Raw genomic sequence first — 15,627 nt, forward strand, 5'->3', positions numbered from 1 at the left:
TTTCTCATGCAGAGCCAAGGACCAAGGTATATCTGTCCACAGAGAGAAAAACCTATGAAAGCTCTTTGGAGGCAGCAGCACTGCACATGAGTGGCTATTGGATACTGTTTAGATGCATGGCTTTCTATTTGGAACTTTTTTTTTGTCTCACCTGAATGGAAAGGAAGAGGTAATACTTCTGGATCACACAGTATCCATGTCCACAAATGAGCTGCTCATTCCACAGTCCTGGCAGTGCCTTTTGAAAACCCTCTGCTTTAGAATGTCACTCCTTGAAGATGGCAGTGGGAGTGGCTGGGGCCAAGTATGCTGCCTCTTACTCCCAGTTGCAGGTTTCTGGATGCTGATTGTATCTCTTACAGCATCAATTAGTGGGCTTGTTGTCTGCCTCAGGCTTTGTTCACAGAGATCCTCCAGCTAGGTGGTGGTGTGTGCGCATAAGCAGAGGCTTCCTGCCAATCCCCCATGAGTAGTAGAGCTCCCATGGTGTGGACTCCATGAAAGCCGTGCTCCAGCCAGCAGGATTACAAAGGAGGGTGGGCCCGGCAGGACAGGAGGGCCATTGCCCCTATGGAATGACCTCAGAACCCCGCCTCCCTCCCTGTCCAGCTCCTGGGACTATGGGCCCTAAGCTTCATGCCTGACTCAGGAATAGACACAGGGTGAGGCAACTCCAGGAGGTGATTTTGCTGATCTAATCCAGCCTGAGATCATCCTTGCATGTGCCCTCTGTCCAGACCTTTTTTTAAATTGTTCATGCAACACTAACCACAATGCATATATACATCGGTTGTGTAAAGCACATTTGTACATTCATTGCCCTCATTATTCTCAAAATATCCACTCTCCACCCCACCCAAGCCCCTGGCCTCAGCTCCTCATTTTTCCCCCTCCATTCGAGCTACCCTTGATAATTTACTAATTATTTTCTCATATCTTGCACTGTCTGATGTTCCTTCACCCACTTTTCTGTTGAGGTTAAATGTAGATCCCTGTATACGGTTTCCGTTTTCCAACCTACCCTCCCTCCACCCTTCCCGAGTCTGCACTCATAACACTGGTCCTCAAGGGCTCATCCACCCTGGATTCCCCATGTTTCCTGTTCCTATCTGTCCAAGTGTACATTCTCTAGTCTAGCCTGATTTGTAAATTAGAATTGGGATCATGATAGTGGGAGATAGGAAACATGTAGGAACTAGGGGAAAGCTGTGTTTCATCGTTATTATCTGGTACCTGTCTTGGTTTATCTCCTCCCTGACACCCTTCTGTTAGGGATGTCCAGAGGACTGTAAATGGGCTTTGTGTCTGTACCCAGCACTCCCTGCTCATTCGCAATGATAAGATTTTTTTTGTTCTGATGATGCCTGCTACCAAATCTTTTCAAAACCTCATGATCACACAAGCTGGTGTGCTTCTTCCATGTGGGCTTTGTTTCTTCTGAGCTAGATGGGCGCTTGTTTTCCTTTAAGCCTTTAAGACCTCACATGCTATATATTTGATAGCTGGGCACCATTAGCTTTCTTCACCACATTTGCTTATGTACCTGCTTTGTGTTCAGTGATCGTGTAGGGAAGGTGAGCATCATAGAATGCCAATTTAATAGAACAGTATTTTTGCAACGAGGGAGTCCTTGAGCAGTGGCCCAATGTCCATCTGCTACCTTAATACAAAACCTATAAATATAGGGACATAGATCTATTTCCCCATGCTCATATATTTAAATATGTACATGCCTTTTTTTAAACCTCTATAATTGACCCTTGCTTCCTAGCTTGCTTTTCTATTCCCTTTGATTTGCCTCTTGGGCCCACTGCCATGCTCACTTTTCATTTGTGCTTCAGTAATTCAGTAATTCCTCTTGGTTCCATTGGTTCCATTTCCCTTGATCACTCCCTACCAGGCCTCCTACATCCCCCTCACCACCGATTTGCATCACCTGTTCTTCCCTTTTCTCTGGGTTTCTTAACACCACTACCTTTCCCCACACCCCCCTCTCTCCCATGTCTCCCCAGAAGTGTTGGTCCTGTTTTCTCTCCTCCAGATTGTTCGTCCAGCCTATCTTATTTAGACAGACCTGTAGATGTAATAACATACACAAAACAAGACAGAGCAAAACCAAGCACTAAAAGCAACAAAACAACCAAAATCCAATGACAATGAATGAAAACAACTCAACAAGAAAGAAGTGGCTCATCGTTAGTTCAAGGTCGGTTTGTTGGCCTTTAAGAGTGTTTTCCAGTCCAGTCTGTTGGTGTACCAAGTACTGGCCTCAAAGTCATCCTTTGGCATTCCCGGGGTACCTTGATGCTTCGTTTTCTTGCTCTTCTGCTGTACCCCCTTAGTGTTATGCCTCGGTGTGGCAGGATTAGTTCGGGCGCATTTCCCACACTGTGTCTTCAGTGTTGTCCCCTCTAAGGCTATGGGTCTTTGAGGGGTGTCTTGTCTCATCGTGGGGCTGGCCATGTGGTCTTCTATGTGGACTGGATTCTCTGAGTGGGAACATCATCCTCAAGTCCTGGTGTGCCAGGATGTGCTCCACATTCCCCTCCTCCCCCTTCATCTGCTCCATGTGCTCCGATCAGATATGTCCCTCTCTCAGAGCTGCAGATTCACTGCCACCTTCTGAAATAAAATATTTGGCATGGGAAGGTGAGTTGGGTGGGAGGATCTGCTCAGATCATTTGATGGTTCAGGATAGATTGACTGTTTGGCTGGGGACAGGTATGTGGGGCTTAGGGCTCTGGCTCCCAACACTGGTTGTGAATATGTCTTTGTTGTTAACCAGTTGTGTGCCTGTGGGTCAACACCTGTGTCTTTTTGAGTGAGTTTTCTCATCTGCAGAGTAAAGGTAATCCATTATCCAGACTCCCATGTCACCAATTGATTGAGAGGCACTAACCAGAGCCTGATTGAAATAGTGTGTACCTGTCAGGCGTGTTCTAAAAACACCTTAAAAGTCGTAAAAACACTATAAATGCCTTAAAAACCCTAAAACGTCTAAAATATTTCTAAAATGCTAAGACCACCCCTAAAGACCCTCTAAAACATCTTAAGACCATTAAATACATGGTAAAAGGCTTTCTAAAACACCCTAATGCGCCATAAGTCTTAAAAAAAACTCCTTACGTCCCGAAAACATAATAAATGCCCTAATATTATGCAAATGCCTTAAAACGCAAAATAAAGAACACGTGAAGCCCTAAAAACACGCTAAAAGTCTTTTAAAACCCCAAGAACATCCCTACAAAGCAACCCGAAGCACTATAAAACCCTGTAAAAGTCCAACAGCCTAATAGACATGAATTCACCATGAAAGCAAAAAATAATCCAACAAAACCCTAAAGCCCTGAAAACCAAAACCTAATCCCCGCAAACACTCTAATGCCTTAAGAAGCACCCTAAAATTTTAACAAAACACTAAAAGCCATAAAAACACATATAAGCCTAATAAACACCCTTAAACACTAAAATCACCCTAAAAGCCTTAAAATGTCTGAAAAGCCATAATATTCCCTAAAATTCAAATAACACTCTGAAGCCACAAATAACACACTAAATGCCTCCCAAAACATGTGGAACTTCCAAATCATATCCCTAGAAGATTCCCAAACCATGAACTTCCAAAACCACATAAATGCCCTGAAGACAACATGAAAGCCCCAACAAAACATAAAATGCTGGGGAAAAACACATAAAATATTTTAAAATACCCTAAAATCTCTAAGAAACCCTGTAAGATCACTAAAAACACCCCTACCTGCTAAAAAATACCTATACACTCCAAAAAATCACCCCTAAATCCCTTAAAAACTCCCTTAAACCTTATAAAACACCCTTAAAGCCCAAACCACCCTAATGCGCAAAAAAATTAAATGACCCCAAATGACCTTAAAGCCCTAAAAATCACATGCCACAAAAAAATCCTAAATGACCCCAAAATTCCAACTCAAAGCCAGCCTACAAGTCTTTTATGAGAACAGTTTTATCTTTCTACCAAGGAGAAGTTTGTAGGTTCAACCCCTGACCTATGCCCTTACCATATGAAGTTAGTAATCAGTGGTTTTGCAATTCTTTGAAGAAAGATGAGGGTAATTTTATCAGGAGTGAATTAAACTTGTCTAGTGCCTTGAGTAGAACTGATAACTGTACTACATTGAGTCGTCTGGTCAAGGAGCATGGGATATTATCCCATTTGCTGAGGTCACACTTGATTTCTTGTAATTTCTGTAGTTTTCCTCATATAAATCTGTTGTTTTTTTATTCAAGTATAGATATAGATATTTTCATTTACGCTTGGCTATTGTAAATGGTACTACCTGAAAATGTGTATTTCATTAATTATTATTTCTTGATCTATTTCTTCATCCTTCGAAATATTATCAGTTTGTTGTGGTAGATAAACATTAGGACTTTGCATAACTTAGAAATATTACATTTCACAGAAAAATCATATTAATTATGTCGACAGAGCTATAAAAGGAATGTTGCCCTGAATATCTTCAGATATGACAGCTGTTTCATTGAGAAATTAAGCCAGACAGACACAATGTGATGTACATTTTGTTATTTTCATGTGGGTTCCTTCACTCTTCCAAAAAAATTAGGTTCATGAGCCCCTTGGGGAATGAGTTTGAGTTCAGATCAGATGTCTATTTATATATTTGAGTCCTGAAGCCCATTTGATGGACTGTTCTGTTGCTTCCAAAGTAGTCAGTCACTTCCCCACCAATTAGAGAATTTGTCCGAAGCAAAAGTAAAAGTGTGGCGTACGACATTTGACTGCACACCATCTAAAATCACACTCTCATTTGGTGTTGGCAGTTTTACTTGTATTTCAATTGTAAACTACACTTCAGAGTTCAGGCTAGTGAAAACGTTTCAGTGGAAAAAATTTGCACACAACTACGTGCAGTTTGTGATTCTGTTGTTCCCAAGCAAGGCTATGAGGACAAAGATGCACAAGCATGGGGGGCACTGCAGACAATGTGTGAAAGTTTCCAGGAGCTCAGGGGTGGACAGCGGCTGCTAATTCTCCCGTGCTGGCAGTGAGCTATGTGGGAGGGCTTTGTGTGAGGTCCCTGTGGGGTCTCTGAGAAGTCTCCATAAAGGATGCTGAGAACTTCATATGAAGTGTCTGTGCGAGGCTTCTGAGTCTCTGTGGAAGTCTCCAAGGAAGTATGTGTGTGAGGTTTCTCTCTCGGGTATGTGTGAGTGTCCTTGTGAGATGTCTGCTGAATTGTGGGGGGCGGGGGGCAGTTGTTTCGCTGAGGTCTCTGCAGGTCTGAGTGGGCTTCCCTTTGTTTGACCTCACAGCACCATATAAGAGGACCTGGTGGCAGGGGAAAGGGAAGGGGCTTGGTCCATGCACCCCTTGCTGTTCTTTCAGGGTCTTCTCTCCATCTCCGTGCACTTACCTAGCACGAACGGTAGGGTTCAGCAGCGGGTAGTCCGGTGTCCAGCTCTTCACTCTCTCTAGGAACACACCCAAGCTACCTGCTACCCAAGAGGCCCCAGATCCAGGCTCTGCAGATCCAGAATCTGATTTTTTACTGCCACAGTCACTCCAGAGGCTGCCTTGGCACAATCAGGACTCCAGAAACAACATCATGCTGCTGTACCAGCAGTCTCTGGGGCCTATGTCCACTTCCCTCCTCCACCACTGGTGTCAGTCCCCACCCACCCCACACACACACTTGGTGTCCTGACTGAGGCATGGAGGTCAAGGCTCAGTGGATGTCTTCCTCGCCATCCTTTACTGTTTAGTTCAGTAAACAGTAAACCCTGGCCCACCAGGGGTGTTCTTTTAAGCACATGAGAATTTACTCTAGCGGATCAACTAATCATATTTTGGGGGGCCCTCCTGCCTTCTTCTATAATCTGGTGCCCAGGAAATAAAACCCTGTGTTAGAAGCACAGAGGAAACACTGACCACTATTGAACTGGTTTCCCTTATCAAGACAGGTGATGTCTAATCTCCGTGCACATCCTGATTTCCCAGGAGTCTCTAGGGGAAGGGAAGGCTGCTCCCAGTTGTGACTTTCTTTGCAGCACTCAGTCCTTAGAAGCCACTCTCTCCGGAGAACATTCCTAGAGCACGTGCACGCGTGTGTGTGTGTGTGTGTGTGCGTGTGTGTGAAGATCACCAGCCTGGGGTCATGTTTCCTGAGAACATTCCTAGAGTGTGCGCGTGAGTGTGTGTGTGAAAACCACCAGCCTGGGATCATGTTTCCTGAGAACATTCCTAGAGCGTGTGTGTGTGTGCGTGTGTGTGTGTGTGTGTGTGTGTGTGTGTGTGTGTGTGTGTGAAGACCACCAGCCTGGGGTCATGTTTGCTGAGAACATTCCTAGAGCATGTATGTGTGTGTGTGCGCACGCGTGTGTGTGCATGTGAAGACCACCAGCCTGGGGTCATGTTTCGTGAGAACATTCCTAGAGCGCGGACGCGTGTGTGTATGCATGTGTGAAGCCCAAAAGCCTGGGGTCATGTTTCCTGAGTCCTGGCACGCTGTTATTGACTCATCCCCACTCTACCCCACCCTGGCTATCAACTCATCCTTCCCCCAGTCAGGAGATGGAAATCAAGTAAAATAACAGTTTGTCGCCCCACTAAAGATAGTATTGAGAAAGTAACCTTCCCTGCTTGAAAGCTGTGCCTTTGCTATCCAACCCAGTGCTCTCTGTAGGAGATAAAGTTCTGCTGTGGGGGCAGCTAGCTAAAGCTGGGGTGAAGCACCTGGCCGATTCCCCTTTGTAAGCCTGTGTTAGCTCCGCTTGTGTCTTGCGTCATTTCTGGGGATCCTCATGCTCTTTGGCCCCCTTTGCTACGTCCAACGCTTCATATTCTTCTTCACTGTATCCTTCCCTACCCTGTGTCCATGGTGCCTAACCATTAGTGGTTATTACACAGACGCTCATCCTGTACCACTCAGCCTAAGCTGTTGCTCCTTCTCCGGGTTTATATACAGAGGAAGGCATGTGAGCTGTGAACCGGATTTTCCCTTGGTGCAGTGGGTGAGCAGAGTCCCCCGCTGGCAGCCTCCTTAGCAGTTCCCACCCACATGTGTCAGACCTGGGACTTCCATCCTGGAGGTTACCCTAGGCTGGGAGAGAGGCAAAGGTAGCAAAATATGTCATTTCACATTTTGTGACAGGTGTATTGAGGCGGAACCTCCATGCCAAACTTGGCAGCCTTCATCAAATGCACATGTGGGACTTAGACAGGCCGCCACATGTCTCATGCCTGCTTGGTACCATGAGACGCTACTTTGGTCTAAACCTCTTCTGGACCCTCGATGGAATTTCTTGGCTGGATTGCGCCTCTCAAAACCTATCAACTGCAGCCACATAACGTTGAAGACAAAGTAATGGCACCAGGGAACATTCTTCACTGTGTTGGGACCTTCTGAGGTTTTCACAGTAGGGGTGTTACCATAAATCATAAGAGGTGCAAAATGAAGAACTTGGGATGGAAGTGGGTGGGAAACACTGCTGAAAACCTCCTCCAGAGCCCTGCCCTTTGAGAAGTCAGAGCTAGCACTCAGAGAAGGAGATGCAGTATCTAACATAGTTAAAGGTATATTATGCCAACCTCGTCAATGAACTCATGTGGGGTTAATTGAAGGGCAGGGAGATCAATGGCTCTGTGAGCCTAGCCTTTCTGGTCTCTTGCTCTCTGATAGTGCCACCAGGGTGGATATGCATTTGTTAGGTCCCTAAAGCAGCTGGAAAGACTCATTTCCTGGGAGATCCCTGAGGAGAAGCCGCATGGACCTACCCTGTTGCAGCCCTGGTTTCTGCAGCAGCCTCATGGAGAACCTGCCAGCGCACGGACTACAATTTCCTCCTGCAGTCATTGTCTCCCCGTGTGTTTTTGGATTGTGAGGAGGACTTTGTAGATTGGTGTCAGACACATGGGATACTATTGGACTGGTGGTCTTAGATTGAACTGGGTTGGGATGCTTTTCAATGTTCACTTAACCTTTATATAAAACTCATAAAATATGAGTGTATGAATTTTGTTTCTCTAGTCTACACAGACTAACACACATGACACCCCCTCTAGATCCCGCCATGCAACACAGAAGTCACACTTTAATGTAGGAGGGGGAAAATCTCTATTATGGAACAATGAATATCATGGCTGAGAGAAGCCATTAGCCTGTGCAGAACAGGCTAAAGTGGCTGGCATGGATACTTTCCTACTAATCAGAGCAGAAGAAGCGTCTTCTAATTTGCCAGATAAGACATATTCTCGAAGACAGTGACGTGGGCAGTGGTAAGGGTAACTGGAGTAAGCCCACCTCCTCCGCCTCTGCTGCTGCAAGCTGACTGGGCACACAAACACCCTGGGGGGCAATGCCTGAGTGTGGCTTCTGATATTGAATCCCCTGAACGGACAGAAATTTGTGAATACATCCCTGATACAGGTGCTCGTGGTGGGAAGGCTCTGGCAGTCAGGTATCGCCTGGTGGAGGCAGGGTCTCACACTTGCCACTCTCCAGTGTTCTACAAAGAAAGGAGCCCTGCAGCTGGAGGAACATCCATTAACTGAGGCCTGCGCTTCTTTTCGTGGACATAACGTTGACGCAAGATACTCCTGATGACAGCCTGGTGTCCCCTCTAGGACTTGGCCAACATCTGTCGTGAGCACCTGAGCCTCCGTGACCTTGTTAGGAGACACTGGTTGTCTTTGAAGGGGCCCAAGGCTGTGACCACAGGGTAATACGGGCTTTCCTTTTTGCAAAGGATCACCGTGTCCTGTAGATTTTTTGCTGGAGCAAATCCACTGGACAAAGTGCTTCCTCCATTTTTTGCTGTGGCCCTCAGCAGGAAGCTGTCCCTTCTCTGGTGGGAGCTGTGAGGACTTGATCTCAAGGCACTCAGCCAATGCCTTGTCTTGCACAGGCTGGCTTAACCCACAGACTTGGGAGATGCCTCTTCCCGCTAATCCTTTTCCATGCTCTTCTGGATTGGGCCATTTATGAGTCTCCCTCTTGTCAGTGGCAACAGCATCCTTCCTTCTCCTTGTCGAGGGGTCCTGAAGGTTGGGGCTTTTGAGCTTCTGCTGCCCCATGTAACTTGCTCTAGCCACCACGAAGCCACTTGGCCCTTGACATATTGGCTTATCCCCAGTGAACAAATGCTGGGGGCGGCAATGGACCACCTGAGAAGGCAAAACATTGGTGGCAGTGAGCACATCAGTGGTGCAGTCCTGAAGGAGCCCGTCAACAGGACAGCATGGAGAACCATCCTCTGCCTCTACCTCCACCTGGAGCTTAATCTCACTGCACACTCGTGCTGTAAGGCTTGGCTTTTCAGGAACTGGAGCACACTTTCCAGGTAGCAGGAAACTTTTACTACATCCTAGAGCCTCGAAGCACCCCCGGGTCCACATCATTGGTTTGAGATTTTGCCAGCACACTGGTTTTGAAAGTGTCTCTATCGTCTAGCTCTATTGAAGAGGACTTCTTGACCACCACCAACCCTGTCTCTTTGGCTCTTGAAGATGGACATTCAGAGTTCACTTCCAATCTGGGGCCTCCTGGGGCACAACTAGCACCCTCTTTCCTTGACCCCTTGCTGGTCAGTACTGGATTTGAGGTTTGCTCTAGGCTCTCTCTCTGGACACTTTCATTCTGGAAGGTTCTGCCAAGGATACTGGGCATGAAGGCTGGAAACGGCTGCCTGAGGGCCAATGAGCATCCACTGTCATTATCAAGTGGGGGGTAGGCTGGGGTTCCCTGAACAGGCTCCTCTGTAGGGGAGCAATCAGCAAAAGGACTCTCCAGGATAGGGCTTGATTTCTTTGTGGTCACTCTCTCTCCCCAGTCTGCCTGACAGGGTTCTCCCAGGACCTTGACAGCCTCAGTTACTAGGTTAGTTCAATACTTAGGGGTGGCTAAGCAGGTGGACTTTGGAAAGGACATTGCGTTGTCTTTTCTTGTCCTACAGAGGTTTGTGGGCTCAAGGACTTTGAGGGGCATGCACCACCTCTGCCTCATTTGGAGCCTTACGATATGCGAGTCCAGCACCTGTTGAGTGCCCGGGCTGAGAAAGGAAAGGCTCTGCGTTGTGTTCAGATCTTCCAGCTCTCCCCAGGAGGCCACATTGACAACATGTGGGTGGGTCAGGGAAATAGACAAAGCGTGCGTGGTCGCAAGACATGAACGGCAAACAATGCCAGGGATCTGATCCTTTCTAATCTGCTCCACCTTCCTGCACATGTGGACATTCAGGGTGTTTTCCAGTAGGATTTTATTTGGACCCCTTAGGGTGTAAGTTCCTGCGTTAATCCCCTTGTGTATCCTCAAATCACTTAACTCCTTTGAGTCGGCTCCCGGAGTTCCTTTTGGGCAGTAGTTTCCTGATCCACAGAGAGATAGATTACATTTGGATATTTTCCTCAAGTAATTCCCTTGTCCATTGACCGAGTTGTTCCTCAGCTGGACACCGGCTCTGCAGCACGCAAGCGACGGTCCAGGGTGTGTGCATCTTCCTGGGGACACCGTCTTCATTACATTCTTCCCCTGCTTGTCTCCAGGTGTTGAGCAGGAGCATTCGGGCTGCTTCATATCCAGACAAGTCCCTGGCCATTTTTCCTGAGGCTGCTTTAGTGTCAGAGACTCAAGAGTCCCATTGCCAAGGGGCCCCTGCAATTGAGGGAAGTTCTCTTGGCGGTGGAGCTCCGATTGCTTCAAGCAGCCAGGAAGCTTGGGGTCTGTCTTTGGGGTCTGGACCTTCTGATTGTCCTGGGGATGAGTGGGTTTGTGAAGACAAAAAGCTTCCTGGGGTGGTGGTATCATAAAGGGTAAAGAACTCTCACTTTCCTGTTGTTTCTTTAAAAAATGGCTTTCCAGCTGTTGAAGTGAATTTGGAATGCGTGATTGGGACTTAGTGTGGACGGTAAGACAGGATTCATCACAGGGACTCTTGTGAGGAGGAGGAAAAGGTACTGCGAGTGGGCCACGGGGCTGTGGACCGGGCGGAGTCAGGACTGTAGCAGGCGGTGGGGCCTGGGCTTGGCATGCAGTTGGAAGTAAAAGTTGGAATCGACCTTCAGTGTAGGGCAAGGAGTGACGTTGCAACAAGAGTGGGTACTCTTTAGCTTGCATTTGAGCTGGTAAGGCATTAGGAATTTCATTAAATAAGACAGTGGGAAACTCTAGGGTGGATCCAGAGACCCTGAGAGCAGCTGCCAGAGACTCGCTGTGCAGAAAAGGTAGACCCCAGAAAAACTCACTGAATTTTTGTGGAAAATGCTTCTGAGCGCTGGGTATCTGCTCTGCTTTGATGCTGGCATTCCAGAAGGGCTGGGGAGGTGCAGTGATCTGCTCCCCATCGAGTGCCTTCAACATATTTAAGGCCTGCAGATGGTATTCTGATACACCCTTTCCTTTTTCTTCCCAAATATTCCATTTCTCTGCCTTTGTGATTTCTATTTCCAGCAGCTTGTGGACATTGGGGTTGAGCAAGGTGGGCCTCCCTACTTCCCCCTGCCTCTTTGTGGGTCCTTCCCGAAAGGTGTCTTCTTGGGGGTGCCAGGTAGAGTGCTCTTTCAGAGACCCAAAGTATTCCAAGGAGGGAAGCTGTAAGTTCTTGGCAGCTGCCCAACACTGGGGTGGGGAGGCAGTAGGGAGGCCTGTGGGATCCTGACTTGTGATGGCTGCCATGGCAGGTGTGGAGCAGCGGTTGTGTGGAGATGGGCTCTGCCTGGGCCTTGCCAACAAGTCATTCTGAGAATGAGTCCCTGTGGGGTGCGGGGCTGGTGAGTCCCAGAGAGTGCTTGGAGGCTGCAGGTAGGCCTTTGAATCCGGGGGTTTGGCACTGGGTGAGGGAAGAGCCAGTGGTGTGGGTGAAAGACTGTCAGGTTCATGGGAATGTGCGCAGTCTGGTGATTGACTCAAGGCGGGTAAGACATGAGAAGTTGAGATGCACATCTGGGCCCGTGGAAGGGTGGAGTTCTGAGACCTAGGTGTCCGGAATGGATGAGCCGCAGAACCGTGTGGGGCGCGCGTACCGACGTAGACTTCAGCCGTACCTCTATTTCGCCAGCTACCAGAGAGGGCTTGAGCTTTCTGTTGACCAAAGCTGCCAGTGTCAAGTGGGTTTCCCAAGTGGCTGCAGGAGACAGAAGGACCAGATTACAGCCAGGACTGAAGGGGCAAGAGACCTAGCAGGCTAGCAAGGGTCGGTGCAAGCTCAGCCCCTCCCCAAGCCTTGATGGCCTGCTCTTCCTGCCCCACCCCACTGCCCGGGACTCCTGTCATTCTCTGCCCATCCCTGAAAGTGTCCCCCAAACCAGCGCATCCCAGCTGCTCTGCAGCCCGAGGCCACACAGGCACCCTGGTTGGAAGATGCACCCCGCGGTGAAGCAGGAAGGTTACTTACTTCTGCCTAAGACGCAAACGCAGGTTCTGAGCGCCATATAGTTCTTGCAGGAAGCTTCGGAAAACTGGAAATCAAGAGAACCGTTATGGTGCAGCCCTCCCAGAGGACCGAAAGGAATGTCACACGGGCTGTGCACTTAGGACGTTGGACTCTCCAGAGCTCAAGGTCAAATGATAGCTTACTCCCACGGGCAGGAGGTGCTTTGGCATTTCAAGGAGCATCGGTTTCCAATATTGTCTGTGGGGTCTCAGTGAGCAATCTGAACCTTGGCAAAGTTACACAGCTTATCGCAGTTACCCCTCAATGTTCCACCTCCAAATCCACCAGAATCTGCTCCTGACACCCCCACTGCTCCCTACTGGGTCCTACCTTGGCCAGCCTTCATCCCATTCTAGGCCCCTCCTGTACATCTGGGAAATATCTGGGTTCTGTTTCCATCCACAGTATCCTTTTGTTCAGGATTATTACCTGAGAGAGACGGGCTGTTGCCACTGGCATCCTGCAGAGGAGGGGACAGGAGAGCTTACAGAGTTTGGTTGAATGGGCAGAACCTTACCTTTCAGAGCGTCACCTTTGTCCCTTGACCTGCTGCTTCTCCTTGTCTCCACCTGAGGCTGGGGCACAAGAGAGGAAGTCAGGCTGGAATCCAATCCTGCGTCTGTTCTTTGTGACATACTGCTGGCATTTACTGGTGATTAGAAGAATGACAATCTCCATGGAATGACTAAAGCCCAGAAACCAGCTTCTGTGTGAGACCTAGAGTGCATTTCTTCCGTCAGCCTTCCTCTGCTCACGGAGAGCACACACTCTCAGCACTCAGTGTTCTGGTGGGCAAGATTTTGATTATGGAGGCTGAAGCTCTGGGCCAGCCCTTGACCACTTCCTCCCCGGGGTCAGCCATGCTTTCTCAATTAGCCCAGACAGAAAAGGAGCCTTGGCCCAGAGACTGGAGCTCAAGGAAAGAGACTGAGGACCCAGTGATGAGAGCTGCCCTTTGAAATGTCTAGTCATCTAGTCCTTAGCCACTGCGTCACTATATTGGGGATTTTTACCTATTGCCCTCTATAACAACTAGAGATGGGAGGTCTGAGATCTTCAAAGAGAAATATTTTTGAATGCTCATCTGACTGGCAAATGATTTACATATCATACGAGTCAATAGTTCAGTCGTTCAATCAGATCAAGGGCAATGGTACAATCAATGATTACCATATCCATTTTAGAACAACACCCCCCCCCTCCATGGTTAAATTGCCTTCAAAAGGAGTTGTGTAATCACAGTCAGGTCTAAAGCTCTCTGTCCCCTCTGGCCTCCTTCATTTTTTCGTCTTGAAATAAATCCCCCTTCACTCCCTAGCTTCCCGATGGGGAAGTTCTCCACACTGCTGATCTCACAATCCCTCCCTCTGCCATGAGATCTCTCCACCTGCAACTCTGTCAACCCTTGTGTCCATGATCATGATGCATCCACGCCTCCTGTGCTTCACAAACAGGGAAAGCCAACAGAAATAATGAAAATCAACATAAGCCGGCAAGGATAAAATGATACCAATGCAGTGAACAAAGTCCTAACAGTGAGTAAGGACGCACCAGCCCTCATCAACATTCCAAAGCCAGGGCTGATGGTCTCTTCTTTCTTGAGATTTCCCCTATCAGGAAATTAATTACGAAAGGAAAAATTTATAAAACAAGGAAAAATCAATCTCTCCTATGGCTGGGTTGAGAATTTCTTACCTTTATCCTTTTCCTGGGTGGTCGCACAGGTGGAGTATTTGGAAGGAAGGGGAGGACCAGGAAGAAGCAACCCACTCCATACAGGATGCCCAAGGTCAAAACAGTGAACCAGGTGGGGTATTGGTAGGTCAGCCAGGAAGCACTTTTCTGTTCCAGCAGAAAGAGAATCTCCTCCATCTTCTGGATACAGCGGTTGCACTCAGGCAACTGAGCACTCTGAGTCCCCTCTGGCTTCAAACCCACTTGCATCACAAACCTGGGCCCACATCACTAAAGGGTCACAGTGGGGTGGGAGGTGACAGCAGGACAACACATAATCCCTCCCTCTACCCTCCAGCTCATCACATCCCTCCCCTGCTCTGGTCTTCTCTCTCCCACTGCCTGCTCTGGGCCTCCAAAGTCACCAGCTGCACCTGATGGAATGGAATCTTAGTGCAAGTTCTTATTCATTCCACCTCCCACCTAGGTATTACCTGCTTCCTTGGCAAGTTGCCTGAATCATGACCAATTTCATAGGCTTAGAATATCTGAAGTTGTCTCTGTCCTCAATGAAAACCTTCTCAAGTCATGGTTTTACTTTGTCTTATCCAAGATAGAGAACTTAGGTTTATGTAACATTTATTTAGCTTTATGAATGTTGGATGAAAAGCTTGGAATTTGACTTCTATGACCAGGAGAGTTATTCAAGAGCTGAGGTATATCTCTCCCAGGAGAGAGATCTAAGAAATTTTCTGCCAGATGGTACATTTGGGGAGACAAGGAACACTTAAGCATTAATCATTCTTAACAGTGTCCCCTGCAAATCTTCCTTGTGTGTGACTACTGCCCATTTAGGGCTTGCTCTGGGAACACTTGATGGGGTAATAAGCCTTGCAACAATTCAGGCTCAAAGGGCAAGCATCTGGCTGAGCAAAATAAAGAGATAATATGGATTGAGTTGTGTCCTTACCACTACCACTTGAGATATTCCCCCAAAATTCGTTGGAACCCTAACACTGAAGGCTATAATCTGATTTGGTTATGTGAGGGCTCTCTCTGGGAGAAATGTACCTCTGTCCTTGGCTTCACACAAGAACCAATTGACGCAGAAACCTAGTTTGTGATCCAAGTGACTTTATAAAGGATAGAAGAGGCAAATATGCTCGTGGGGGGTGGGGGCGGACTGGACAGCCCACGCGCGCTGGGTTGCATGACAGCTGGTGGGAGGCCCCCACCCATACCCTGTTGGTAGGCATGGCTGACGGTACTGTTTGACCCCATTGACTGAATTAAGCCCACCTGGTCTAGATGGGGGCCCGCCCAGGTTGACCTGCTTCCTGTCACAAGGACCTAAATGTGTGCATCTTTCCAGCCTGAAGCAGCTTTCAACTGTCTGTGATGGGGAGGAGGTTTGGCATGCACAGCGACCACCCTCAGTTCTGCCTCTACTTACCTAACAGGTACACGGCATTTCTTTTCTGTTTTTTAAAACAACAACAAAAAAATCATTTGTAATCTTTCTATTCC

This window comes from Tenrec ecaudatus, unplaced genomic scaffold, assembly GCF_050624435.1.
Source record: "Tenrec ecaudatus isolate mTenEca1 unplaced genomic scaffold, mTenEca1.hap1 Scaffold_224, whole genome shotgun sequence".
Lineage (NCBI taxonomy): Eukaryota > Metazoa > Chordata > Mammalia > Afrosoricida > Tenrecidae > Tenrec > Tenrec ecaudatus.